Source organism: Pinus tabuliformis, chromosome 1_2, assembly GCF_031772625.1.
Source record: "Pinus tabuliformis cultivar Carrire ecotype Pingquan chromosome 1_2, CPIR1, whole genome shotgun sequence".
Classification (NCBI taxonomy): Eukaryota; Viridiplantae; Streptophyta; class Pinopsida; order Pinales; family Pinaceae; genus Pinus; species Pinus tabuliformis.
This window is the reverse complement of record NC_142298.1, coordinates 552199134-552226282: the sequence shown is the minus strand read 5'-3', so window position 1 is coordinate 552226282 and position 27149 is coordinate 552199134. Positions and strand designations below refer to the sequence as shown.

Here is a 27149-nt window from a genome sequence, read left to right as displayed (position 1 = left end):
ATGGTGGCAATGAAGAAGAGTGTAGAGGCAGAGTTGGATGGTGAGTTCTTTTTTGATTATGTTATGAATTTCTCCTCGTTCCAGTTACAATGATTCTTGCTTTTGCATAAGATTGTTCATATTAAAGATTTTTATCTTTGTTTATGTTTTCTCATAATATATTTCAATATTCATTAATATCTCATAATCTATGTCACTATCTATTTAATATTTATTGTGTTCTTTTAAAATTTCTTAAATTTTTTTTTGGTCTCTATTAAATATTTTTGGATTTTGTTTTTTGTTTGGTTTAGTAGGTGGAAAAAAATCAAGGTAAGTCTTGTTACCACAAAATCTATATTCACCAGTGCAAAAGCCACAAGAACCTAGATAATAGATTTGTGTCACCAAGACGTCAACCACCATTACCTTGCCAACTTTCCTTTGCTCTTCAGGGTGGCTCTGCTCCAACTCAAGGGATGTTTCTCTAATTATTGTTATTGGAATTGTAAGTCAATGGAGTGAAAGGTGATTTAGGAGCTATATTCTAGCGAAATAGGTTGTATAGTTTGTATAAAAGGATGGATGGCAAAATTGAAGAGTAGTGCCATACTCCATTGGGGGAATGGGCTTAAATGGGAGGCTCTCCAAAAGGTGAAAAGAATACAATATGTCTGAAAAAATACAAGTTGATTGCACTCTGTTTATATTGATAATTTTGGAACATGCATGCAAATTAAAAGATGTTGATATTGGCATATGCATGGCTTAAGCATGCACGTGCCCTATACTCTACCCTATGTAAAGTGTGTCTTCTCCACACTACAAACTAGTGTTGCCTCATCTCTAGGCATGAATGTGCCCTATACTCTAGCCTATGTAACTATGAATTTTCTACGCTTGCAAGTTATTGTGTCCTCTCTCTCTGCCAGCACTGTTGCATAGAATCCAAATATGATATCTGCTGAAATGAGTTATTGTTGTATCGATCTTCATCATTGTTGCACAATGTGGAACAAAATACTGACCATGGAAAATGTTTAAAATATCAATACATTAACTTTCACTGACCCGTTTTCCCATGCACACCAATATGTTAGATGCCTTTGGACACCATTGTGGCAAAATATGGCTAAAGTCCAATTTGGATGAAATGTGATGTCTCTTTGACTCTTTTTGTTTACAATATATTTTGTTCAATATTATTTGTGAAAATTTCTAAATCTACACATCAGAAATCCTACTACAACCACTGGTTTATCATCTCCTACTTGTTTTTACATTCAGCGAGTTATTTAATTATTTAAACAACGATGAAATCACTATTGCAGACTACACATACATACAGATCATGAACTGAAAATAGAACGAGACAAATACACAAAGGACACCGTTATTTTTGGACAAACGTCCTCAGAAAAACCCAATGCGGGAAAACCGGTGCAACAGCTTTGAGGGTTTTCTATTATTAAGCAGTAGTTTTGAATACAACTCTGGATGCCCTCTCAGCTATCCAGTTACAGAGATAAAAATATATTGGCGGAAACCTAAGTGAGATTACCTCACTTCACCCGACAACATCTCTCCATTCCGGCAATTGGATTGATTGTCCCCAGCTACAACTACGTTGCCCCCTCGCAGTAACTGCGTGGGCCTGCGTGGAGCACACTAGGACACTGCGTCAGCACTGCGCTACCTCCTTCTGCCTCTTGGAGCTCTGATGTCAGCCTTCTCGGCTGATCCTGCTACTCCTCGGCTAAATTCAAACTTCTACTGGAGGGTAGCTCTACCCCTGCGCTGGCACTGTGTCAAGTAATGTGTGGGCCTTCCTGGCTCAGCGTTAGCCTCCCTGGGTCTGCGTTGCGTCCTCTAGTGTTTCTCTGCCTCTCTCTGTTGTGTATTCGAGGTCCCGGAGAAGATCCTCCAACCTCAACTATCCCTGCCCCTCTGCTGCAACAGATCGCTTGTTCGATTTTCTCAGCAAACTTCGCCCTAGAAAAATCGAACCGACTTATGTCTCAAGTGTATCTCCAACTGACCCTCAAGCCTCCTCTTATACTTTTCCTGTTGATAAATCAATGACCAAGATTAGGTCCCTAATCAACGGCTAAGATTAAAACAAACTTGATCCTCGTCACTTAGAAGTTTCTCACCCATATTCTTATTAATACCCATTAATATTTTTGTTTTCCTAAGTTTAGACTTAGAAACCCATTAAAAATATTAATTATTTTAATAACTCCTCATCCGGGTGGAATTTCTCCAAACGATTTCTGGGTTTTGGAGATCTCATGTATTCTAGCCCCTTCACAAAATTTCGGAGCTAGAGCACATCTGATGCTACCAAAAATCAACATTATTAATAATAGCAATTAGATTCCAATGTACTTTTTACATAGGCAATTCAAATAGGCATGTGCCATCCTAGGCACCTCATTTTTGCACTTGGTGAAAGAGTGAGGTAAAAATAAAATAAATTCACATTCAAATTCTTTGGTTTGTTCTATCACTCTATTTCTTGTGTTAGGGATTTGAAGCTTGGTAGTTGCAGCAAGCCTTCTTGGAAGTCATCACCAATATAGGTTGTACAATCCCCCATACCATTTCCTCGAGTGTTATTCCCATAAATTGGAAAATTGTAGGACTTGGCTCTTTTCTCTCTGGGCTTTATGAATATTGATGGTAAAGGCTTCTTATTGACGTTTGGTCTATAGGAAAACACTTTAGCAAACTTTGAGACATTTACTAACTTTCCCTGTGATACTAGAAGAAACTATGATGTGCAAAAACACCTTGGATGGTCAATCATAGGTTACTGCATAACTTATAAATTTAGATTGTCTCTCCCCCAGAAAGGACTGGATAAATTTATGCAAACTTGTTGTATTTACTTCTCTTAAGAACCATAAGGTTATTTTGTTAGTGACATCTTCTCCTAGGAAAGCTATCCTTGTTGGTTATACATTTTGAAACATTTAATGTATTCTATGACTATTTTCTTGTAGATGACTTTTCAAGAATGTGATAGGACTGTGAACTTTGATATATAGTGTATGTTTGTCATCAATTTATCCATTCGTCATAATATTGCAAAACTGTCTTTGCTGAAGAACAATGTTGTGCAAGGGATTTTCTCACAACTTGGACAACCTCAACCAAAATCGCACCCTTAAGAACTTTAAATCTAGGACTTTCGAAATTCAAGCAACAAACAACGAGAACCTCAATAGTATCCTACCAATATGGTATCTAGCAACATAGAAAGGTAGGTCTGAATAAGACCAAAATATCCCTATCGCTTTCTCAACTTCACCCCTGTGAACTTTGATATATAGTGTATATTTGTCATCAATTTATCCATTCGTCATAATATTGCAAAATTGTCTTTGCTGAAGAACAATGTTTACAAGGGATTTTCTCACAACTTGGACAACCTCAACCAAAATCGCACCCTTAAGAACTTTAAATCTAGGACTTTTGAAATTCAAGCAACAAACGACGAGAGCCTCAATAGTATCCTACCAATATGGTATCTAGCAACATAGAAAGGTAAGTCTAAATAAGACCAAAATATCCCTATCGCCTTCTCAACTTCACCCCTCCTGTGCTCTTTAGGCTAGGTTGAGATTCAACCCTTAGGTGTAATATGTGAAGCAAAAGAAACTGTGCTTAAAATCTAGCATTTTTATTAAAAGGGGAGAAGCAAAAGTGTTTTCAGCTAGAGGAGGTGGACTAAATTCAAAAAATGAGCCTTGTCCAAATTCAAGCCTTGTTTCAATGTCTCACTTTTGCAACTTCAATGGCTCCTAGATTTGCCATTTTGATGATGGTTAATTCTTGTATTCTCATTTCGTCAATGCTTTAAAATTGACATGGTATTTCAAATGGTTGTTTGTTGTAAAGTCCCATCCTCAAACAATTTTCATAGTACATTCCACCTTACTGCACTCAGGTATTTACGATAGGGCTAGACAAATTCCCTTCCTTGAACAATTTTCATAGTTTTTTTAATTACTTTTTTTACTCTATAGACTTTTATGAGAACACATCCAACATAAAATCCAAAAAATTCCCAAGAAGTCGATGAAAGTTTTGCATAGGCGAAATAAAGAAAAATTGTGTGGGAATAATAGGTGGAATTATCATAAACATAGTGTGCTCTTGAGTCTCCACTGCAAATCTTTAGATATTTTCCCATCCAATCGATTTCTAATGCCGAAAAAAAGATGCCTAGTTTTCCCTTGCTATACATTCATCAATGCAAATCTTTAGATATTTTCCCATCCAATCGATTTCTAATGCCGAAAACAAGATGCTTAGTTTTCCCTTGCTATACATTCATCAACGCGTGAAAAATGTCCAAACTGGCTGCAAAAATACAAATACAACATTCTGTAGAAAACCTTGTCTGAAAAAAAAATCGGAACTGATAATAATGGAGAATGAAGGTTCTATTTTGCATTTTTTTCGTATTGTTTGCTGGGTGAATATTTGGATCCCACATGGTTTGTATTTAAAAATTTGTCAAGTACTTGCAAGTGTAGTCAAATTTGTTTTATATCAGCAAGTTTGACCAAGCTTGATCACTCAATTATTTCAGGGTTGAGTCAATGAGTATTATTGTTACTAACCGACCGCTGTAACAAAATAAACAATATGTCGAATGCTCTTTTCAATATTGTTAGGCATGTTTTATGTTGAGGGAGAAATGGCCTTACTCCTTTGATGGATGACTTCATGCCCAAGAATCTAATGCTCAACTTTCACATTTTTTAGTATTGTTTTATTTTTTTGGTTCAATTTAGTATATTGTTGGGGATGTATATTGCGATTAGTCCAAATGTTGTAAATATAGCATTTTGATGATTAGTTATGTTTATTTCTCTGTGTAGACTATTGCGACTGCATATATTTTCCTTTCTGGTAAGATAGAAGAAACTTTTGTGCTTCTTTGAGATGTCACAATGTTGGCTTAGGACATTTGGCAAAAGAGGAACCCAACTGCAGCCAAACATATTAGAGAAAAGGTATGGGTTAAAACAATGTAAAACTTGATGTTGAAACATGTTTTATGTCCTTTTTTGCTAATGAATGTTAAGGATCTAACATTTTGGATGTATTTTATGTTTCAATATTTATGTAGCATTCTTGGTTTGTATTTATGCAACTTGATTTATGATATTTAAATTTGGTTTTCAATACTAAATAGTGCCATGAATAACAAAAATAGGTGTTACTCATGGTGGAGCAAGTTCTGTTTTCCACAGGTGTTACTCATGGTAGAGCAAGTTCTTCTTTCCACATTGGCCTCTGGCCTTTGCTTTTATCGTGCAACATCCATACAAATATCTTGTTTCTGCAATTAAGATTTTTAATGTTGCAGAAAATTCTTTAGCACAAGTAGCATGGAATTTTGTAAGTAATGGGTGAGGGTTCTAGTCTCAATATTTTATGCTTTTTGGATTGCATGCATCTTTGGATTTTCAACAAGATTATAAAATTGCTTTATGTTACAGGGATTACAACCCTCTGCCTCTAGTGCAAGCCTTTAACATATTGCTGTTGGAGCTAAATTTTTGAAGGTTAAACTTGCCATTAGATGGACAAAGGCCTTGGTGGGGGGATTGTGATGTGACTCCTCACCAACATGAGGGTTAGCTTATCTGCTCTGTGATCTAATTTGGTGTTTCTGTAGAGTGTTTAGAATTATAATATGCTCAAACTTTGCATAATGTCATCATATCTATATATGTTTTTTGATTGCTCATACATCAATTGTTGTTAGGCAAGATATATTTGGAAGTAGGGGACTGACTATTGTAAGTGACTTGTCAATTTGTGACATGTAGGCATCTACTCACTACAATTGTTAATTTCTATGCAAATGTTGGCAATCAAATGCTAGATCTATATGAATATACCAAGTCAATATTCACTTTAAATGACATCAACTCTCCTCAAGGAGTGAATAAGAAATTAAAGCCTTCATATAATAATATTATCCAAGTTTAGTCGGGTGAAAAGACCATATCGAATGTCAAATGTCACCGACATATGCAAGATGCCAGATTAAGAACTGCATATGCATATGCTTTAAAAAAAACATTTTTCAGACTTTTTAGGGAAACATCCACCATTTGTTTGTTAGAGCTATTTTCTTCACAGTAGCCTGAGTTTGATGATATTGCAGGTTAAACAACAAATATAAATCCATGTAATGCCACGGATGCAAAGGAAGAGCACATATGAAACAATAAAGAACTCAACTATTGAGAGTGGGCTAACATCAATGGTAAGTTCAAGTAAAAGGGGTAACATGGATATACAGGAGCATTTGGTCAATACAAAATCTAGTCTCATTTAAGTTAGAGGCATCTTAATTAATTAATTTGTTGTTTATTTAAATATTGAGTGCAATGCAATGTCGTGAAAATAACATGGAGGTTAATTGATGAAACTATTTTGCTGTTTATTTAAATATTGAGTGCAATGTAATGTAGGGAAAATAACATGGAGGATAATTGATGAAACTATTGAAATATCTATTTAGAAACACTATATTATAGTGAAGAGGTAGTAGTAGAGGTGAGCTCTCTTTTGGTGTAAAAATCCATGCTATCTGCTATGAAATCCTCATGGTGGTCTTTGTTTTATATTTCTCAAAAGATATTTGGTGTGTATTTAATATTTATCATAAGATTTTATGGTCTCTATTTAATATTCTTCTATTTTTAATGTGCAGGATGGCCATGGACACTTTTTGGGATTGTAAAGAAGAATTTGTCCACTATTTCTCTTTGTTTTGTTTTTGTTATTTTCGTTTCTTTTTGCTATTGTTGTTGCTATATTTTGCTATTGCTTGTTACTTCGTTTTTGTTTAACTACGGTTATTTTTTTACATTTTGTGAGCATGGCCATGCTAAATTGTGGTTTCGTAGTTTGTTTTTCATGTTTGTTTGTTTGTTTTTTATTTATTTATTTATATATTTTCATTTCATTTTATTTTATTTTTATATACCTTTGTTCATGGTTTATGATTTGCCTTCAAATTAAGGCAAGCCTTAACAACACATATTGTGGATTTAGCGTTGATGAAGATTGAACAAATGTAATGGGCAAAGATGAAAGAGGTATGTATGAGGGAATTCACTAGTTTGTTGCTACATAATTTAATGGTTCCACTTTGTTTTAATTGAATTCTTTTGTTGCGTCTTATATCATGTGTGTTCACGTATAAATATATTATAGGCAATATTAGTAAAGGAAGGTAATTGGAATATTCAAGCATAAGCCAAGCTTTCTTCTTACTAAGTAGAGTTTGTAGATATGGATGAAACAAAACAGATTTTTTTATCCAAGTTATGACATACTAGTTTTCATCTACAATTGGGAGGGGTACTAAGCACTTTGTGCCATTGAAGAGTGTGGGTTTCTTACATGTGTATTTCAATCTCAACATTTTCATTAAAACATGAGACATTTGTCTTTTTAGCCCCATAATATCTACAATTTTCTATATTATTGCTTCATAATTGAGTAGAGTTTGTAGATATGGATGAAACAAAACAAAATTTTCAATCCAAGTTATGACCATACTAGTTTTCATCTACGATTGGGAGGGGTACTAAGCACTTTTTCAATCCAAGTTATGACCATACCAATTTTCATCTACAATTGGGAGGGGTACTAAGCACTTTTTCAATCCAAGTTATGACCATACCAATTTTCATCTACAATTGGGAGGGGTACTAAGTAGGGTACTAAGCACTTTTTTAATCCAAGGTATTACCATACCAATTTTCATCTACAATTGGGAGGGTTACTAAGCACTTTTTCAATCCAAGTTATGACCATACCAGTTTTCCTCTACAATTGGGAGGGGTACTAAGCACTTTGTGCCACTTGAGAGTGTGGGATTCTCACTGTGTATTTCGATTTCAACATTACCATTAAAACATGACACATTTGTCCTATTAGCCCAATAGTATCTACAACCTTCTATATGGTTGCTTCATGTTTTTATGAAGGAGCGAAAAGCATCACAGAGTCTCCACTGCAAATCTTTAGATATTTTCCAACACAATCGATTTCTAATGCGGAAAACAAGATGCCTAGTTTTCCCTTGCTATACATTCATCAACGCCTGAAACAAGATGCCTAGTTTCCCCTTGCTATACATTCATCAACGCCTGAAAAATATGTCCAAATTGGCTGCAAAAATACAAATACAACTTTCTGTAGAAAACCCTGTCTGGAAAAAAAATCAAAACTGATAATAATGGAGAACGAAGGTTCTATTTTGCATTTTTTTCTTATTGTTTGCTGGGTGAATATTTGGATCCCACATGGTGAGTATTGAAAAATTTGTCAAGTACTTGCAAGTGTAGTCAAATTTGTTTTGTATCAGCAAGTTTGACCAAGCTTGATCGGTCAATTATTTCAGGGTTGAGTCAATGAGTATTATTGTTACTAACCGACAACTGTAACAAAAATAAACAATATGTTGAATGCTCTTTTCAATATTGTTAGGCATGTTTTATGTTGAGGGAGAATTGGCCTTACTCCTTTGATGGATGACTTCATGCCCAAGAATCCAATGCTCATCTTTCACACCTTTTATTATTGTTTTATTGTTTTGGTTCAACTTAGTATATTGTTGGGGATGTATATTGCGATCAGTCCAAATGTTGTAAATATAGCATTTTGATGATTAGTTATGTTTATTTCTGTGTGTAGACTATTGCGATTGCATATATTTTCCTTTCTGGTAAGATAGAAGAAACTTTTGTGCTTCTTTGAGATGTCACAATGTTGGCTTAGGACATTTGGCAAAAGAGGAGCCTCACTGCAGCCAAACATATTAGAGAAAAGGTATGTGTTAAAACGATGTAAAACTTGATGTTGAAACTTGTTTCATGTCCTTTTTTGCTAATGAATTTTAAGGATCTAACATTTTGGATGTATTTTATGGATTCAATATTTATGTAGCATTCTTGGTTTGTATTTATGCAACTTGATTTATGATATTTAAATTTGGTTTTCAATACTATATAGTGCCATGAATAACAGAAATAGGTGTTACTCATGGCGGAGCAAGTTCCGTTTTCCACAGGTGTTACTCATGGTAGAGCAAGTTCTTCTTTCCACATTGGCCTTTGGCCTTTGCTTCTATCGTGCAACATCCATACAAATATCTTGTTTCTGCAATTAAGATTTTTAATGTTGCAGAAAATTCTTTAGCACAAGTAGCATGGAATTTTGTAAGTAATGGGTGAGTGTTCTAGTCTCTTTATCCTTGTTCTTCAATATTTTATGCTTTTTGGATTGCATGCATCTATGGATTTTCAACAAGACTAAAATTGCTTTATGTTACATGGATTACAACCCTCTGCCTCTAGTGCAAGCCTTTAACATATTGCTGTTGGAGCTATCTTTCTTGCTGCTAAATTTTTGAAGGTTAAACTTGCCATTAGATGGACAAAGGCCTTGGTGGGGGGATTGTGATGTGACTCCTCACCAACATGAGGGTTAGCTTATCTGCCTTGTGATCTAATTTGGTGTTTCTGTAGAGTGTTTAGAATTATAATATGCTCAAACTTTGCATAATGTCATCATATCTATATATATTCTTTTATTGCTCATACATCAATTGTTGCTAGGCAAGATATATTTGAAAGTAGGGGACTCACTATTGTAAGTGACTTGTCAATTTGTGACATGTAGGCATCTACTCACTACAATTGTTAATTTCTGTGCAGATGTTGGCAATCAAATGCTAGATCTATATGAATAAACCAAGTCAACATCCACTTCAAATGACATCAACTCTCCTCAAGGTGTGGATAATAAATTAAAGTCTTCATATAATAATATTATCCAAGTTTAGTCGGGTGAAAAGACCATATCAAATGTCACCAACATATGCAGGATGCCAGATTAAGAACTGCATATGCATATGCTTTAAAAAAAAACATTTTTCAGACTTTTTAGGGAAACATCCACCATTTGTTTGTTAGGGCTATTTTCTTCACAGTAGCCTGAGTTGCATATGCATATGCTTTAAAAAAAACATTTTTCAGACTTTTTAGGGAAACATCCACCATTTGTTTGTTAGAGCTATTTTCTTCACAGTAGCCTGAGTTTGATGATATTGCAGGTTAAACAACAAATATAAATCCATGTAATGCCAAGGATGCAAAGAAAGAGCACATATGAAACAATAAAGAACTCAACTATTGAGAGTGAGCTAACATCAATGGTAAGTTCAGGTAAAAGGGGTAACATGGATATACAAGAGCATTTGGAAAAGACAAAATCTAGTCTTATTTAAGTTAGAGGCATCTTAATTTATTTGTTGTTTATTTAAATATTGAGTGCAATGCAATGTAGGGAAAATAACATGGAGGTTAATTGATGAAACTATTTTGTTGTTTATTTAAATATTGAGTGCAATGCAATGTAGGGAAAGTAACATGGAGGATAATTGATGAAACTATTGAAATATCTATTTAGAAACACTATATTATAGTGAAGAGGTAGTAGTAGAGGTGAGTTCTCTTTTGGTGTAAAAATCCATGCTATCTGCTATGAAATCCTCATGTTAGTCTTTGTTTTATATTTCTCAAAAGATATTTGGTGTGTATTTAATATTTATCATATGATTTTAGGGTCTCTATTTAATATTCTTCTTTTTTTCTAATGTGCAGGATGACTATGGATACTTTTTGGGATTGTAAAGAAGAATTTGTGTACTATTTATCTTTGTTTTGTTTTTGTTATTTTCATTTCTTTTTGCTATTGTTGTTGCTATATTTTGCTATTGCTTGTTACTTTGTTTTTGTACAACTACGGTTGTTATTTTTTTACATTTTGTGAGCATGGCCATGCTAAATTGTGGTTTCGCAGTTTGTTTTATTTCTTCATAATTGAGTAGAGTTTGTAGATATGGATGAAACAAAATAAAATTTTCAATCCAAGTTATGACCATACTTGTTTTCATCTACGATTGGGAGGGGTACTAAGCACTTTTTCAATCCAAGTTATTACCATACCAATTTTCATCTACAATTGGGATGGGTACTAAGCACTTTTTCAATCCAAGTTATGACCATACCAATTTTCATCTAGAATTGGGAGGGGTACTAAGCACTTTTTCAATCCAAGTTATTACCATACCAATTTTCATCTACAATTGGGAAGGGTACTAAGCACTTTTTCAATCCAAGTTATGACCATACCAATTTTCCTCTACAATTGAGAGGGGTAGTAAGCACTTTGTGCCATTGGAGAGTGTGGGATTCTTACTGTGTATTTCGATTTCAACATTATCATTAAAACATGACACATTTGTCCTATTAGCCCAATAGTATCTACAACTTTCTATATGGTTGCTTCATGTTTTTATGAAAGAGCCAAAAGCATCACAGACTTCTTCCATCATTCTATCATATAGGAATGCATGTTTGACAAGAACTTATCATAGTTAGGCAATATAATGAACATAAAAAATTTGGCCTCCTAGAAGGCTAGGAAAGAATGCTCCAACTTTGACCTCATTCCATCAACTCCCTTTGGCCCTTATCCTACATATTTCTACAATTCTTCAATCGACTTTAGTTGGGCCTTAATTCACACACTAATGTATCTTGAAACAAAGCCTCATACTTCGTCCTACATATATGTTTCTGCCATTCCTAAATCAACTTTCGTTGGGACCAAACACTAACTTGTCTTGAGACCAAGCCTTAGAAAACCTAGGAACATAGACTAGCTAAAACCAAAAAGTGTCTCTAAGTAGACAAAAAGGTGATGAAAGTGAGCCTTAAAAGAAACAAATGCATTAGAAGATTGAAGCTATGGCTTTCTCTTCATTCTCAACACCTTTTTTACTTGGCAATTCATAGGATTCTTCCATCTTACCACTTCATACAATAATGTGACTTTTGTAGAGGGTGAAAGAATTTCGAATCCTTCTCTTGGGGTTAAGATCCATCATTTTCATATCATGAAGTTGCATGGTTCTCCACCCTACTTTGTCATGCTGGTTTGAGGTGGAGGTCCCACACATGTTTTCTCTCTCGTACTCATGATAGGTGTGACCACTTCCAGTGGCCATTTGTCCAAGATTTGTTGCTTTATAATGATCTCATTACCCCAAGCATCAACATTGGTATATTTAAGCAATACCCTCAAAATAACCTAACAATACAACAACTAAAAGGAATATGATCTTTTCTCAGACAAAAGAAGGGAGATAAAAGCATGCAACAAAAGCAACAAATACGTAAGAATATTGAATCCATTACTTTATCTCCATTCTCAAAACCTTATCCACATGCACTTGTTATGATTCTTCTATTTTGTCACTCCACTTAGTAATTTGACTTCCGCCATTAATGTTGGAGAGGAAATAACCCACTTTTGATCCTTCTCTTTGGGGTTAAGGTCCATAACCCTCATAACATGAGGGTGTAATGTCCTTCCCCTACATGATTGTGCTGATTTGAGGCAGAGTGAGCACATTTATTGGGGTTAAGATCCATAACCCCTTGCAATGAGGGTGCATGGTCCTTCTCCCTTGTGTGGCAGAGTGAGCACATTTATTGGGGTTAAGATCCATAACCGTCATATAATGAGGGTGAATGGTCCTTCCCCCTTGTGTGATTATTCGGGTTTGAGGCAGCGTGACCACATTTATTTTCCTTCTTGCACCCGTGACATTTTTCAAGCAAACAAATCAATTGTTCATAATGAACTTGGTTGTAAGTAAATTTAATGTTAAATAAGGCCAATTAAGAATTTCATAATATTAGTTTATGATGTTTAATTATAAACATTTTTCTATGGTGACATTTTCAGTCCCTCCCTCTAGCCAGGGACTATAGTTTTTATAGTTTTTGTGTAGCAGTCAAAATCCATTGAATGTATATTAATTTGCTCAGTTTCATCATATTTATTCGAAGTCTCATCAAATTTTAATATTTATTTTATTTATTTAGAAAAATGAATTCATTTTTATATTTTTGAAATTTGAAATATGCCTTTTTCATGGGTTCATTCTTACATGATTTGACTTGGATCTCCCAAGTTTGTGAATTATTTCTATTTAATTGTTAGGAATCATTAATCATTTAAAAAACTGATTTTTGTATAGGTCACTATGTAGGCTTATTAAATAATTATGAGGTTGCAGAGCTCCATGAAATTAATGCTTTGCAATTCATTGTATTCCATCTTGTTGGCGAGGCATTGCAATCTTATTCAAATTGGAGAGTTTGCTACAATTGATGCTCTATAGTTCATTGCAGTGGATGGGGTGGGTGTGTCAATTCTCTAACAATTTGTGATACTTGTTAGCGCATGGATGGCATTCCTCCACTGTAAAAATTCCTACACTCAAGGAACCCCTACTTCAACAAAACTGAATTTACTTCTCCTACTTGATTTTAATATACATTATCAAGTTATTTTCTGAAAAATACTGAAGTAAATTACTTTTGCAGACTACAACAATTTAATTTGATTACATGAAACAAGAAATTGAGCAAAGAACAAAATACATAGGACACTATTGTTTTTGGACAAAATAGTCCTCGGAAAAACCCAATGCGGGAAAACTGGTGCAACAACTCTGAGGGTTTTATATTATTAAGCAGTAGTTCTAAATACAATACTGGATGCCCTCCCAACAATCCAGTAATAGAGAAAATATAATGGTGGAAAACTGAGTGAGATTTCCTCACTCCACTCGGCAGTTTCTGGCTGATCCGACAGCATAACTGGCTAACCCCGGCTATCTCTGTGCTGACCTTGCATAGGCCCTACGTCAGCCTCATAGGCTCTGCGTTAGCCTTGCGCTGTCCCTTCTGCCTCTTGGAGCTTCTGCGTCAACCTCTCCCGGCTATTTCGGCAGCTCCTTGGCAGTTCTGGATTTCTGCGTGAAGGCAACTTCTCCTCTGCGCCGGCCCTTCTAGATTTGTGTCAAACCTGCGTAGGCCCAGATTGGCCCAGTGTCAGCCCCTCTAGGTGCTGCACTGCCTCCACTAGTGGTTCCCCGTCTCTCTGCCCAGTATTCCCGAACTATCCCTGCCCTCTGTTGCAGAATGATCACTTAGTTCGAATTTCTCAGTTTCCTAGCCCTAGAAATTTCGAACTCTAGATCAAATTTGTTCTCTTGGTGTGTTTCTAAATGAACCCCAAGCTTCCTTCTTATACTTTTCTCGTTGAGACTTCAATGACTGAGATTAAAACTCTAATCAACGGCTAAGATTAAAACTTGACTTGATCCGCTTTCTAGAACATTCTCACCCATATTTTTTTATTAATACCCATTAATACTTTGATTTTCCTAAGTTTAGACTTAGGAACCCCATTAAAAATATTAATTATTTTAATAAAATACAATCCAGGTGGAATTTCAGCAAACGGTTTCTAGGTTCTTTAGAACTCATGTGCCTTATCCTCTCCACCAATTTTCATGGCTAGAGCACATCCAATGCTACCAAAAACTAACACTCCCTCTTAGCGGGGAATGTGCTCTAGCAACAATGTCCAATTGCATGCTATTGTTGCCATCAACAATGTGCTACTGTTGCTATTGTACTACTGCCCATGACACTGCCACTATCACTGCTGCATCTGTACTACAACTCCCTCAAATGTTGCATCTGCTATGCTGCTAGCACCATCGCTGCTAACATTGCATTCGTATTGCAACTCAGTGGTTGAGAGAAGCAACTGAAAAACACCCAAAATTACTGAACTAACTGTGTTCAACATAATATCATGTGCATGTTGGAATCTGATTGCTACTAGTCTCTGACCCTCTGAATCTTTTGCGTTGCTCTGCGCTGATCAGTCTCTGGTCTCAAGCTACTACATCTGTTTCTCCAACCAACCCACTGCATCATCCGACACTAAGTCCATCTCGCTACTGTTGAATATCGGGCTCCCATAGCAAGGAACTGATCTAAGAGGTGGGTTCCTCAAGGATCCTGCCCACATGTAGTCCTCCTGACTACAGTTCTATATCGCCCCATTTCCCTCCTAGAGATGCGTGGGCACTCATGGAAAATTCAACTTCGTCAATTTTTGCTAGAGTAGCCTTAGGATCATGTTTGTCATCCTTATCCTTTTGCTTCAAAGGACACTGGGATGCAAAGTGGCCCATCTCGCCACATTTGAAACATTTCACCTTTGAAATGTCCTTCTTCCACTTATCCTTATGTTGTCCCTTTGATGCTAGAGTTGTGTTCTCCTCCTCCTTGGTCTTCGTGCCACTCCCACTGCTGCCATTGAGGTTGACCTTAACCAGATCCCTCCTTAATTCTTCCTGTTGAAGGGCTGCCCACATCTCCTCCCATGAAGGTAGTCTTTCCCTGCCCAATATACTTTGGATGAAGACTTGCCATTTATCCAGGACTCCATTCAAGGCTGTCCTTACCATCGCGGTAGACTGAGGAGTAGACCCCATTGCAGCAAGTTAGTCTTTGGTGTCCTGAAGACATTGAAGATAGGAGTTAACCCCTTCTCCCTTCTGCATCAGTGTTCGTTGCAACTTTTGTTCTAAGTACATCTTCCGATGTTCGGAAGAACCTTCATACAATGAAGACAAAGCTTCCCACATTTCTCGGGTTGTATCTTTGCCCTGCAAATGTGAGACCACATGATCTCGAACTCCATTGAGTATGTACCTCTTCGCCTTTGCTTGCTCGGCCTTGTACTTCTTCTGATCATTGTCGATGGGAACAACCACAACACTCTTGACGTAAGCTTCGAGATTGTACTCCTCCAGAACAACTAAGATTATGGTCTTCCATATGACATAGATGGAGGCTCCTTCCAACCTGTCCTAATCTCCGAGCCCATGTGATGCCATCTCATCCAAATTGTTGAACTGACTCCTCTAGGCACTGCGAAACACTGGTTTGTTGCCTGACAATTGAAAAATTCGGAGTCTTGGTGAGAAAAGTCCTCTGAGGAGAAAATTCCCCTTTTATGTGTCTTTGCTCTTTTCTGAAAGATTTCTATCACGGAATAAACTGCGCCCTTCAAGCACTGCGCCAAGGCTCTACATCACTCCCTCTGCCTTTGCAAGATCACGAACCAGAAATGTTACCTCTCTATCGACTCTCTCAGAGAGAGATTTCCTCGGAATCTCTGCTCTCCCGACAAGGACTGCGCAATCCCTTCAAGGGGATTCGAATTACTGCCAAATGCAACTATTGGCCTCTCTGCTTAGCGCTGGATCTCCTCCTCCTGTCTCAAAATCAATGCTCTGATACCATGTGAAAATTCCTACACTCAAGGAACCCCTACTGCAACAAAACTGAATTTACTTCTCCTACTTGATTTTAATATACAATGTACATTATCAAGTTATTTTCTGAAAAATACCGAAGTAAATTACTTTTGCAGGCTACACCAATTTAATTTGATTACATGAAACAAGAAACTGAGCAAAGAACAAGATACATAGGACATCGTTATTTTTGGACAAAATAGTCCCTGGAAAAACGTAATGTGGGAAAACTGGTGTAGCAGCTCCGAGGGTTTTATATTATTAAGTAGTAGTTTTGAATACAATGTTGGATGCCCTCCCGGTTTCCCGTTACAGAGAAAATATAATGGCGGAAAACTTAAGTGAGATTACCTCACTTCACCCGGCTGTTTCCGACAACAGAACTGGCTAACCCCGACTATCTCTGTGCTGGCCCTGCGTAGACCTTGCGTCAGCCTCAGAGACTCTACATCAGCCTTGTGCTGTCTCTTTTGCCTCTTGGATCTTCTACGTCAACCTCTCTCGGCTGTTTCGGTAGCTCCCCGACAATTCTGGATTATCGTGTGAAGGCAACTTTTCCTCTCGATGGCCCTTCTGGCTCTGCATTAAGCCTGCATGGGCCCAGACTGGCCTAGCGTCAGTCCCTCTAGGTGTTGTGCTACCTCTACTAGTGGCTCTCCGTCTCTCTGCCCAATATTTTCGAACTATCCCTACCCCTCTGCTGTAGAATGATCACTTAGTTCGAATTTCTTAGCTTCCTAGCCCCAGAAATTTCGAACTCTAGATCAATTTGTTCTCTCAATGTGTTTCTAAATGAACCCCAAGCCTCCTTCTTATACTTTTCTCATTGAGACTTCAATGGTCGAGATTAAGTCTCTAATCAACGGCTAAGATTAAAACTTGACTTGATCTGCTTTCTAGAACATTCTCACCCATATTTTTGATTAATACCCATTAATACTTTAATTTTCCTAAGTTCAGACTTAGGAACACCATTAAAAAATTAATTATTTTAATAAAATACAATCCGTGTGGAATTTAACCAATCGGTTTCTGGGTTCTTTAGAACTCATGTGCCTTAGCCTCTCCACCAATTTTCATGGCTAGAGCACATCCGATGCTACCAAAAGCTAACATCCACCACCATCAGTTGACCTGTGAGTAAGCTCCAGCGTCATCCTAGGTGTCTAAGGCATATAAAAGGCACTAGAGTCAACATTCCTCCTCGTTCCACCTTCTTTCTCGGTGGAAGCATCCATTACAATTCCCTAATTTCCCAAGATTTGGTTCAATCTAGGTATGCTTTGACTTCTATTGAGACATGCACATCTACAACAATAGCTTTGGTGACTACATATGCTTAGGGCGAGGGAACAACCTCCAAGTGCTATGACAAGAGCATAATTAAAGATTCAACTGAAAAAAATGAGTGTTATTTTTAATGTGGTGATTATTGTTGAAGAAACAATCGAGCTAAGTTTTTTTCTTTGCAACTGCAATTGCATTGACTAGGGCCATTGTCTGAAAGAGAGTGAGAAGACTTATACCACTTAATAGAGATTCGTAGACCCCAGACTGGGACGCATGTTAATGATAGACAAAAGGGAGGGAAGCTGCAGGACATGAAGAGAGGAAGGAAACTTTAGAACACGAGGAACGAAAAGGGAGGACTAGAAGTTACTACAAGATGGATAAGGTGGCTATGGATACTACCTGCCAGAACTAATCATGCATTCCATGGCGTAGATTGAGGTGAGCACATTGAACTGCCACATCAATTATGAAACATCCCCGACCCCCAACTGGGCAACACTACTAACCCAGAAACCAAAGTTCCCCAAAAATTCCTAAAAAAGCACGTAATTACTGATTTCAGATATTAAACCCTGGGTCACTGCCAGAGCCCTTGTAACTCTGTGCAAACCCCACTGTAGTTTTGTCACCTGGGTATTAACCATAGCATTGAATCCATTAAAAACACGTATAATTAACGAGTAATTAGCACAATGCTTTAGCCATTAACATTCACATAGTAATTAGGGTTTACACAATAATTTAGAGTCATACACAACAAAGTATATTTAACTCATAAAACCCTATTTAGTAAAACCCAATAAGCACATTACCAATCCACACTCCACCAGCTAGGGTTTATGCACATGAAAATTAGGGTTTAAATACAACATATTATGTTCATGCACAATGGAACACATACATAAATACCAAACCCTAACTAGGGTTTCCAACAAGAAAACATACAATTATAAGCATGGCACATAAAAATAATAAATTGCATAGTAGACACTTATCTACAACTGAAATCCAAGTGGTTGCGTGCTCTCTACGTTCCACACAACCATAGATCGCGTGGTTCATAAATCTCAACCATGGGTCACCCCCGAGCCGAGGGTGCAACTCCACATGCAACGGTGAAAACCAAATAACAAACACACATCCTTGGATGAGGTACTAGCAGACGCTGCTCCAGCCACAGGCTTCCACTCTCCTGAACCTGTGCCTAAGTGGCACACCCTTCTTTGTGCCCTGCCAATCTTCGGTGGTGCCCACCTCTTTAGGGTGCCTTACAGCCAGCCAAAGACAGCCTCAATTCCAGGTTTACAGGAGCTTGTGCTACTCTCTAGGCACCTTTCCAGCCATAATCCAAAATAACTTCTAGCCGATGTTAGGTTCCAAGCACAGGGCTCACTAGCTCATCGCACAAAAACCTAGTTCACCAGAATGATGGATAATGGATGCTTAAATGAATGAACGTGTTCCAGAATTGCCCTCTTAGGCAAACATGCACCTTTAAATATGCATGGCCCCACTCTGCCATGTGGCACCCCTTGAGATCACGTGGGCATCAAGTGTCCTTTTTCACCAACCATTACTGTAAAATAGAATGCCAACTATCACCAATATTATTGGAGGAAAATATTAAATTCGTTATTTAGTGGGCTTGGTTTAGATATTGTGCATACTGTGTTTTAATATGAATTAACAGTTTCGAAACATCTAATTTTATTCAAGAGCAGTCAACTTATGTTCCATTACCATCTATGAATCTGTCCCTATGAAAAAAATGGCTCCTTTTTGTTGTTCATTTACCATTAAGTGCCCACTTGGTCTTCAATGATAAGGTGATCTAAGGTAGCAAGACTGACAGCAGACACAAGGTTATCGAGCATAATTAATTTAGCTGATGTAATTCTGGTAAAACTTGCTGCTTTGATGATTATCTAGTTATGCTGGCAGCTAGGCACTTATCTGGTTAATATTTCAATGAATCCGTCCCTATGCAACATATGGCTAACAGTTGTTAAGTTGGTCTAGGATTTACCTTCCGATCCTGCTGCAAGACAGTGTTTTCATTTCAAAGTACTGCTGCTACTGCTGCCTTAGACATTGTAAAGAATGAGCATGGCAGCTGCTCCAGCTTTGCTTTCAAACCTCTTTCCAGTTCCAACCTTAGTTCAGACATGCAACCTTTAGGAAACCTGGTAATCATCGTGCAACTCTTTGCCTCTGGCTTTTTGGAAACACAATTTGGTAACGCTATACTAAGCCTTTTGTTTTTGAACAAGAGCGCAGTCAAGTATTTGACGTTTTTTTGCTTTCCATGCCTCTGTAAAATTCAGTCCTTATTAGACTAAAATAGAAGAGAAACGGCAAGATGTAGTGGATGCTGGGCTAGATTGAAAAGTAGGGATCAAGCTAGAAAAGGGAAATCCAATTTGGGCTATACTTATGGAATTAGAAATGTATTTCTATTTGGATTTGTCACCCAATTCAAACAATTTCAATTTATAGGGGATTGTTTCAGCTGCACACACTAATAGACTTAGATGGGGCTACAATGAGCATGTTGATCTTGAGCTTACTGGAATCCTCTCTCTATAGTTTTATAATTGATTGATTTTTCCATTTTCTCTCTCTCTAGATTTTATTTCAAGTTAGTAACATTGGAAGTTGGAAAAGTAACAGTTGTATGGGTTTTATCTTGAAGGCAACTTTTGGTTACAACCACCACCAGTCTCTAAAAGGGGTTCAGGATGATGCTCAGATGTGGACTTCGCCAATCTTTAGCAAGACAAAAGAGCCTGTGGCAGATTCTTAATCTGAACCACCAACGACTGGCGCTACTGCTATGCAAGTTGTTCCTCTTCGGGTTGTTCCTTCACAGGCAGCTTCTTTTGAGGAGCAGCAACAAAGGCAGCTTTCAGAGTTTAACCAAACTGCAATAGTTCCTCCTACTGGAATTGAAAGGCCTTCTGACGATGGGCGCAAATATGGGCAAAGGCATGTTAAAGGTAGTGAATATCCTCGGAGTTACTACAAGTGCACACACCCTAGTTGTCCAACCAAAAAGAAGATTGAACGTTCTCTTGATGGACATGTAACGGAGATTGTGTACAAGGGTGTTCATAACCGTAATAAACCTCAGCCCAGTTGTCAGATGGGAGCTCCTCATGAAGAGGGAGAAAGTACCAAAGGCTGTGGTTCTCTTGTCAAAGTTGAAGGTGGGTTGTCTTGGGAAAACATTAAATTAGGGCTAATGAAAGTTAATGGTGCTTCAAGTTATTCTCAAAAATGGAAGAGTGAAGGTCTTGAAAGGTCCTTATCAGCTTCTGTTGTTACTGATCTCTCAGATCCATCGTCTCCTCCATCACTAAGGCAAAACTCTAATCACCTGGAGTCACTAGGTACGCTGGAGCAATCATCAATTTCTGCAAGTGAAGATGATGATGGAAGGACACAAGTGGACAAGTTCTCTGGCAAAACTCTAATCACCTGGAGTCACTAGGTACACCAGAGCAATCATCAATTTCTGCAAGTGAAGATGATGATGGAAGGACACAAGTGGACAAGTTCTCTGGTGAAGATCTTGATGAAGAAGAATCTGATTCAAACCACAGGTTACTTTTATTAGAATTCATATTTATTTGTTATTTGATCATTTTTGCAGATGTAATTAATTACTTGCTCTAATATGTGTCAAATGCTTCTCTGAAAATTGACAGGAAGAAAGAAACCGATACGATGGACATCATAGGGGCAACTGGAACTATTCGGGAGCCTTGTTGTACAAACAACCACTGATATCGATATCCTTGATGATGGGTATCGCTGGCACAAGTATATGGACAGAAAGTAGCAAAAGGCAATCCCAACCCAAGGTATCCTATATTATTATTTTCTTCATACTGTGTTTTCTTTGTACTTGATGGTCAACGTCTGTAATTTCCTTGAAATTTTAAATTGTCATGTGTATGTAACAGTATTTAATAACAGTCAGATGAATTCTGGTAAAGTTTATGCGTTTTGTTTTTTCTAGTACATGTCCTGTAAGTTTATGCTGCCATTTGGTATTTAAGAATGTTGCAATGTTTGGAACATGGAGTTTGTAGATTGTTAACATATCATAACAGTAGAAAGTAAGTCAAATTAAGTTCTGTCAAAGTGTATACGTCTGATACAGAACTATCTGACGTGATAATTCTAGCATAATTTCAGCAGAATACTTGGAAAAGAGGATAAGGACAGAGACAGAAAACTGCAAAGTATAAGCTAATGTAAGTTAAGCTTTAGAAAGTAAAAAAGATGCTATGTTCCTGTGTAGCATAGATACTAGATAGGAGAGTTGGAAGATATTTGTGGTTGAAACTTTGCAAAATCATGGGGGTGATACATCTACACCCCCTCCAAATCTTCTGAGAGAATCTGCACTTTGCCTCTTGGAGAAATCACAGACCTGATTTACCCATCATGTGTTTCCTTGTTAGGAGTCTCCTCTTTTACCTGGAGCATTGAGTCCACTAATATTTCAGGATAGGTTTTTCATTTTAGGTTATTATGACTGTTTTGGAGATAAAGTTTAAACCTCTCAAAGAATCTGAGTTTTACTTGAATCGACAAGTAACTAACCCTTTTCTCGTAGTTTTTCCTTTATTTGGATTTGTGTTTTGGTACTTTAAAGTATTTGCTTTGTAGCATAGATACTAGATAGGAGAGTTGGAAGATATTTGTGGTCGAAACTTTGCAAAATCATGGGGGTCATACATCTACACCCCCTGCAAATCTTCTGAGAGTATCTGCACTTTGCGTCTTGGAGAAATCACAGACCTGATTTACCTATCATGTGTTTCCTTGTTAGGAGTCTCCTCTTTTACCTGGAGCATTGAGTCCACTAATATTTCAGGATAGGTTTTTCATTTTAGGTTATTATGACTGTTTTGGAGATAAAGTGTAAACCTCTCAAAGAATCTGAGTTTTACTTGAATCAACAAGTAGCTAATGCTCTTCTCGTAGTTTTTCCTTAGATGTTTTCCATCCATTCTTATATTTATTTGTATTTGTGTTTTGGGACTTTAAAGTATTTGCTTTGATGCCCAGTGCTTTGACTCAGAGGTTTTTTATTTTAAATGAGGCCTTGTTTACATTTAGTATTTTGTGTTGCAGAACATTAAGCCCATCTTTAGATAGAGTTTCTAGGAAGTTATGATCATACAATCATGCTAAAAATTCCACATTTACATCCCCCATTTTCTCATAAAGGATTCTGATTCTTTCTCCTCATCAATGTCCTGCTGCAGCGTATTCATTACGTCTCAATTCTCCTGGTACCTGAATTACAAGTTTGACCTCCTTCGATCTCACTATCGCTGGTGGTTGAGGGCAAGAGTCTCGTGTTAGCCTGCTTGGTTCAGAAGTTTGGGAAGGGGAATTGTGATTTCTTTATTATAGCTTTGTTGGAGATTTACTTGAACATCTCCATTTGTCCAAGTCTCATTGGGAAGGGGAATTGTGATTTCTTTATTATAGCTTTGTTGGAGATTTACTTGAACATCTCCATTTGTCCAAGTCTCAGGATGCTCTTTGCTTAGCTCTATGTTCTCATTCATGTTGTTTAATAATTTTTTTTGTTAGGGTCTGGTTTAAGAAGGGTAATTGTGATTTTGAGATTCCTTGTCCAAGCTTTTTTGGTGATTTACTTGGCAAACTCTATTTTTTGGAGTCTCAGGACTCTCTTTTTTCAGCTCTTTGTTTCTCATTCATGTTGTTTAATGCTTCTTTTTTGTTAGGGTTTGTCTCTTGATCTTCCTATTTCTTTCTGATTTGTTTTGATTTGTTGGATTTATATTTAACCTCTTTGAAACCATCTCGATTAGTTTTCTCCTTGTAGCTAACTTTCTGGTTTATTGAGCAGTCCCACATCAGGTGCCTATGGTTATGGCAAGTTTTGCCTCCAAAGGGTATCTGCTTGTCTATATTTTGTACCCATTCTCTGTAATGTGAACTAATAATGTTTGTCTTAATATGGTATAGATAAAATAAATAAAGTGCTAGCCTTCTTTGGGTTGCTTGGTGTACAAATGCACCTTGCTGGCATATATGGTTCTTGATCATATTTGCTTCCTTGTTTCCATTTTTTTCAAGTTCTCTGTTTATACTCCAGATTTGCGCTATTTAAACTACTTATTCTCCAATCATGGGTTTCATTTAGGAATTTCCCATTATCAGTCATAATCTATGTGGGTTGTGGCAGCAGATGGAAATAAACATTTGCACATTTGTTGCATGTTTGAACATGAGGCTTTCTAGGCCACCTCTTCAAAGTCTTGAATTTTCATATCTCCCTTCCATACTTTTCCTTTATGAAGAACTCTACTGACTAATGTCTTCCACTGAGACCTTTTGTTTTTACATATTAGAAAAATAAACAATATTACTAAGTAAACAGAGCTTGAGCTGTCAAAATAAACCAATTTTTGTGTTGATTTTTTTGATGAATTGCTGATTTTTCTTTCTCAAGCTTCACAGAAAAGCATACTTTGATAAGCTTTTCCATGATATCAGTGAATCTAGATAGTTCTTATGATATAATTATAGCTGTACAACCCAGCATGAGGGACGTGTAATGTATAAGTTCGACCCATACTTAAGTGAAGGATAGGGTTTGGGTGTACCTTGCCACTGCCTTCATGGTCACAAGTTGCTTGCTAGACCACAGCCTGGCAGGGTTAGATCAATTGTTTGGCAGATTGTACCATCTGCCACAGGCATTTTGCTAATGGGAGGTCACAGTTTCCAAAGTGGGGAAATCACCTTTAACTCTTTACACCCTCAAAAAAGTTTGCAAATCCAGGGATTTGATATTTTTGATAGGTTTGCTCCTCCACTTTGACAAAAAATGGGCCATTGGATTGTCTTTGAAGGACATCAAGTCTTCTTGTCCATGTATAATGACTGGTGCAAATTGTATGTCACTTCTTCAGCTGCTACATTCTCTCATATTATAATTCATTTGTTTTAGAGCTATGACATTTTCTTTCCGGATCTGGAACCTCTTCTATTATTCATCTTCAGATGGTGACATTGCCTTAGGGTTTTGGTGTACCTTGCCACTGCTTTCTTTGTCACAAGTTGCCTGCTAGACCACAGCCTGGTAGGGTTAGATCAATTGTTTGGACCATCTGCCACAGCCATGCCACAGGCATGTTGCTAATGGGAGGTCACAGTTTCCAAAGTGGGGAAATCAGGTTACGTTAACTCTTTATACCCTCATAAAAGTTTGCTCTTTATACCCTTAAAAAAGTTTGCACATCCAGGGATTTGATATTTTTGATAGGTTTGCTCCTCCACTTTGACAAAAAAAAATGGGCCATTGGATTGTCTTTGAAGGACATAGTCTTCTTGTCCATCTATACTGGTGCAAATTGTATGTCACTTCTTCAGCTGCTACATTCTCTCATAATATAATTCATTTGTTTTAGAGCTATGGCATTTTCTTCCGGATCTGGAACCTCTTCTATGATTCATCTTCAGGTGGTGACATTGCCTTAGAATTTTTGTAAGATTAATGTTCTTATGAGTTAAGATAATTGCACCACTCTTGAATGGGTATTATTCGTTTTGTTACATTCTATGTGAAGGTCATTTTCTGATATAAGATTTCCAGTAGCTAAACAATTGTCTAAAAAAAAATATGTGAACACAACATACAATATCGTGGAGTTGGTATGGAACTTGTAAATAGTAGAAATGGTGAATGCTATATCACAGTATCGTACATGCCATGGAACTTATAAATAGTAGAAAAGGTGAATGCTATATCACAGTATCTTACATGGCAATAGCACTTACACATTTGCTTCTATGGTCCACCTTGTATATATTGCTTTCTATACTTGCAAAATAGAATACTGCATTTGTTGGTATAGGTTTTACCACAAACGTGAATACGTTTCCAAATCTCCTACACTAGGCAAAGAAAAGAATTTGAGCTTAGCCACAGGTAGGCGTTACTTGAGCAATCATCTCTAATCGAGCTTAGACTGTTTGCTATTGTTACATGCTTTGCCAAATGTGAAGGCCCTTAAGATATATCATATTAGACTTTTCCGTATAATTTTGTTTTACGTTTGTGAGGTGAAGATATGAAACACTATAATCATCATATTTTTCTTTTCTAAATTTTATTTCCAGAGTCCTTACCATTAGAGAGCATGGTATTGGCAGGAGCTACCATAAATGCACAAATGCAGGTATATCACTGTATCGTACATGCCATGGAACTTATAAATAGTAGAAAGGTGAATGCTATATCACAGTATCTTACATGGCAATATCACTTACACATTTGCTTCTATGGTCCACCTTGTATATATTGCTTTCTATACTTGCAAAATAGAATACTGCATTTGTTGGTATACGTTTTACCACAAACGTGAATACGTTTCCAAATCTCCTACACTAGGCAAAGAAAAGAATTTGAGCTTAGCCACAGGTAGGCGTTACTTGAGCACTCATCTCTAATCGAGCTTAGACTGTTTGCTATTGTTACATGCTTTGTACTGCAGTGAAATTCCAAATTTGAAGGCCCTTAAGATATTAGACTTTTCCGTATAATTTTGTTTTACGTTTGTGAGGTGAAGATATGAAACACTATAATCATCATATGTTTCTTTTCAAAAGTTTATTTCCAGAGTCCTTACCATTAGAGAGCATGGTATTGGCAGGAGCTACTATAAATGCACAAATGCAGGATGTTCAGTGAGGAAGCATGTTGATCTTAACAATGGCTACGGGAACAACAATTACATGTTTGGAAGAATTGTAAATGAGAGTTCTACTTCTCCAAAAGGCCGTGCAGGTGTAGATATTGCTGAGGGAAGTATGAGATTGGGGATGGGCCTTGGGGCATTTGGTCTAGAGAGTAAGCACTAAAAAATACGGCAAGCAGAAGTGCCCACTTATTTTTTAATGCAGATTAAGTCTGCAAGTCATGAATATTCTACTATTGCTTCAGGTAATTTTGTTCACTTATATATCAACAAGCCTAATGGGAGAGACGGACTAATCAGGCCTAAAGAAGAACAAAAGGGGCAATTTCTTGTTTGATACTTCTGTACATTGAATTGTGCCTCTAATATATACAAAGAGAGAAGAGACTAACATATGTACGTGCCTACCATTCTATCAGATTGGGGATGGGCCTTGGGGCATTTGGTCTAGAGAGTAAGCACTAAAAAATACAGCAAGCAGAAGCTCCCACTTCTTTTTCAATGCAGGTTAAGTCTGCAAGTCATGAATATTCTAGTATTGCTTCAGGTAATTTTGTTCACTTATATTACAAGTCTAATGAGAGAGATGGACTAATCAGGCCTAAAGAAGAACAAAAGGGGCAATTTCTTGTTTGATACTTCTGTACATTGAATTGTTCCTCTAATATATACTAAGAGAGAAGAGACTAACGTATGTACGTGCTTACCATTCTATGAGATTGGGGATGGGCCTTGGGGAATTTGGTCTAGAGAGTAAGCACTCAAAAATACAGCAAGCAGAAGCGTCCACTTCTTTTTCGATGCAGATTAAGTCTGCAGGTCATGAA

General features: G+C 37.1%; 1 pseudogene across 1 annotated transcript; it reads left to right on the top strand.

The window, feature by feature from the left end:
- On the top strand, positions 1-27149 carry LOC149206774 (WRKY transcription factor SUSIBA2-like; annotated as a pseudogene). Its single transcript, XR_016253046.1, has 7 exons — positions 1-40; positions 19592-19758; positions 20265-20778; positions 20908-20961; positions 21063-21174; positions 21280-21435; positions 26278-27149. The product of XR_016253046.1 is annotated as a WRKY transcription factor SUSIBA2-like (transcript).